The 3563-nt window shown below is 43.4% G+C and overlaps 1 pseudogene across 1 annotated transcript; it reads left to right on the top strand.

The window, feature by feature from the left end:
• Positions 1-2213: 2213 nt before the first annotated feature.
• Positions 2214-3124, top strand: LOC309862792 (acyl-coenzyme A thioesterase 1 pseudogene; annotated as a pseudogene). Its single transcript has one exon. The product of its transcript is annotated as an acyl-coenzyme A thioesterase 1 pseudogene (transcript).
• The last annotated feature ends 439 nt before the right edge of the window (positions 3125-3563 follow it).

The following is a 3563-nucleotide window of genomic DNA, read 5'->3' as shown; positions in this document are numbered from 1 at the left end:
CTGAGATCGAACTCCGCATCGGGCTCTCTGCTCAGCAGGGAGCCTGCTTCCCCCTCTCTCTCTGCCTGCCTCTCTGCCTACTTGTGATCTTGCTCTCTCTGTCAAAAAAAAAAAAAAAAGAAAAAGAAAAGAAATAGATATGTATACATACATAGACCTACAAATATAGAGAGAGGATCTGCTTCCAAATTCTATTTAACAACCTCTTCTCTCTCTCTCTCTCTCTCTCTCTCTCACACACACACACACACACACAGCCCTCTGGTATGTGGCCATGACAGGAAATAACGCCTCTTGAGATGCCACCTCTTTTCCAGCTTACAGGAGCAAGCCAGCTCTGCAGACCTGAGCACTCCATTTATGAAATGGCCTTCAGTAGATCATCAAATAAGTCACAAGTGTGAATAGAGGATGACCTGAAACTCCTTCCTAGTTCAAATAGCTAAGTATTCTGTGGGATGTCTGGGTGGCTCAGTCTGTTAAGCTTCTTCCTTTCGTATCAGGTCATGATTCCAGGGTCCTGGGATCAAGCCGCGCATCTGGCTCCCTGCTCAGTGAAGTCTACTTCTTCCTCTCCCCCTGCCTCTTCCCTGGTTTGTGCTCTCACTTTCTTTTATTCACTCCTCTCAAATAAATAAATAAAATCTTAAAAAAAAAAAAAAACTAAGTATACCCCTTTTATCACAAACAGTGGGTATATATGTCCAAATAGTATGACAAGCCACCAGGAAAAAAAAAAAAAAAAGCATGTATCAGAATAGCTATCTGCCCTCAGGCTCACTGCTTTTCAAAGCAAAACCCTCAAGGAACTCCATTATTACTTCCTGGGGGTACCTGTTAACAGGCAGAATCCTAACCTACAACTTCCTTTGCCTAAAAAAATCAAACTGTTGGCTGGCCATTTTAACAAGCTCTCCAGTTTATTCTTTTCCACACTAACATTTGAGAACCACTGGCTAGCTAGGCTCCAAGGAGAGTTAATTTACCTTCAAATCGCAAAATTTGAGATCATATATTCTTTCCTGTTTTCAGATCACAATGAATAAGGAAATAAAAAAGAGAAGGGAGTGGAAAAGAGAGGGAGGCAGGCAAAGAGGGCTGGGGACAGAAACACAATCACCAAAATTTGTCTTCCAGAAACTTCAGAACAGACAAAAGACCCCACAATGATGGAAATATGTTAAAGGGACACAAGTGTCAACTGAAAGAGCTCCCATGGCCAGAGTGGAAACAATATAAGCAATAAATAATTAGCATTGGACTAGAACACAAAGCATAAAATCAATATTCATAAATCCATACTAACATAAATAAATGCTAAAAGGAAAGAAGGAAGGAAGAGAAAGAAAGGGGGAAAAAATCTCCCATGCAGAAGAATTTCAAACAATTTGACATTCTACCCTCTAGTTGATGGAGCATAATTTCCCAGTCTTTATGTGTGGAATGCACATAGTAACTTCCTTCTACAAAACACATCATGAAAAAGGTAGGAAAAAAAAAAAAAGAGTCCCTTTACTGTGGAGAAAGCTGACCAACACTACCTAGGCCAGATGATCAAGGTCAACATCAAGACTGATAATTCAGGTTGATAGTATGTATCCCTGACATGATATAATAAAAATGTCTGTATACTTCCGTGGTTGTCTTCCTAATAACCCACAATCACAGTCTAATCATGAGAAAAACAATGGACATATCCCAACAGAGGGACATTTCACAAAATACTCCTTGAAGTATTCCAGGTCAACAACAAGGAAAGGCTGAAAAACTATCCCAAACAAGAGGAGCCTAAGAAACTGTGAGGACAAAATATAGTGTGGTATCCTGGATGGGAACCCGGCAAAAACTAAGGAAATCTGAATAAAGTATGGTCTTTGGTTAATAAGAACATTTTAATATTGGTTCATTAATTTTAACAACTATACCATGCTAACATAAGACGTTAATAATAAAAGAAACTGAGTGTGAGTGCATGAGAATTCTCTGGACTATTTTTGCAATTTCCTTATGAATCTGTTTTGTTCTAAGAAATAAAGTTTATTTTAAAAAGTGGGATTATGGACATTGGGGAGGGTATGTGTTTTGGTGAGTGCTGTGAAGTGTGTAAACCTGGTGATTCACAGACCTGTACCCCTGGGGATAAAAATATATGTTTATAAAAAATAAAAAATTATATTAAAAAAAAAAAAAAAGTGACTTAAATGCAGCCAGTGCGTGCAGGCCGGTTGCACGCCACGCTCTTCCTGCCCCCAGAACCAGGACCCTTTCCTGGGATTGTGGACATTTATGGAGTTGGAAGTGACCTTCTGGAACATCGAGCTAGTCTGCTGGCTGGCAAGGGTTTTGCTGTGATGGCTCTGGCTTATCATAACTATGAAGACCTCCCCAAAGGCCTGGAGATCCTCCACCTGGAGTACTTTGAAGAAGCTGTCAACTATCTGCTGGATCACCCTCAGGTAAAGGGTCCAGGAGTCGGGCTGCTTGGCAGCTCCAAAGGAGGTGACCTCTGCCTCTCCATGGCGTCGTTCCTGAAGGGCATCACCGCCAAGGTCTTAGTCAATGGCTCCGTGGCCAATGTTGGGGGAGCCTTACACTACAAAGATGAGATCTTGCCCCCTCTGGGCTTAGACCCAAATCGAGTAAGGCTGACCAAAGATGGCTTGGCAGACATTGTGGATGTCCTGAACAGCCCTTTGGAAGGAGCTGACCAGAAGAGTTTCATTCCCGTAGACAGAGCTGAGAGTGCCTTCCTGTTCCTTGTAGGTCAGGATGACCACAACTGGAAGAGTGAATTCTATGCTAATGAGGCCTCTAAGCGCTTGCAGGCCCATGGTAGGAAGAAGCCCGAGATCATCTGTTACCCTGAGACAGGACACTACATTGAGCCTCCTTACTTCCCCCTGTGCTGGGCTTCCCTACACACCTTGGTGGGTGGCCCTGTCATCTGGGGTGGGGAGCCCAGGGCTCATGCCACGGCCCAGGTGGATGCTTGGAAGCTGCTCCAGACTTTCTTCCACAAACACTTGGTGGGGAAAAGTTAGGGGGACTCTCCTGAAAATATAGCCCACTATATGAAGGTTAGGAGAGTGAGACTAACATACGCTAGCAGCAACAGCTAAAGACAGTTCACCTGGGGTGCCTGGGTGGCTCAGTGGGCTAAAGTTTTGGCTCGGGTCGTAATCCCAGAGTCCTGGGATTGAGCCCCACATCGGGCTCTCTGCTCGGCGGGGGGCCTGCTTCCCTTCCTCTCTGCCTGCTTGTGATCTCCCAAGAACCCTTAACCCTAGTCTCGTCATGAGAAAAGCTTCAAGCAAGACCAAATTAAGGGACATTCTGCAAAATACCTAACCACAATACTCACAACTGTCAAGGTCATTAAAAACAAAAAGTCTGAGAAACTGTCATAGCCAAGAAGAGCGTAAGGAGACCTGACTAACTGTAATATGATGTCCTAGAGGGGATCCTTGAACAGAAAAAGGACAATGGGGGAAACTAAGGAAACAGGACGGAATATGGAGTTTAGTTAATGCTAATATATCAGTATTGGCTCATTAGTTGTGACA

The sequence above is a fragment of the Mustela nivalis genome (genome assembly GCF_964662115.1).
Source record: "Mustela nivalis genome assembly, chromosome: 4".
Taxonomy (NCBI): domain Eukaryota; kingdom Metazoa; phylum Chordata; class Mammalia; order Carnivora; family Mustelidae; genus Mustela; species Mustela nivalis.
The sequence above is the reverse complement of the archived record's forward strand: the minus strand, read 5'-3'. Positions and strand labels throughout refer to the sequence as shown.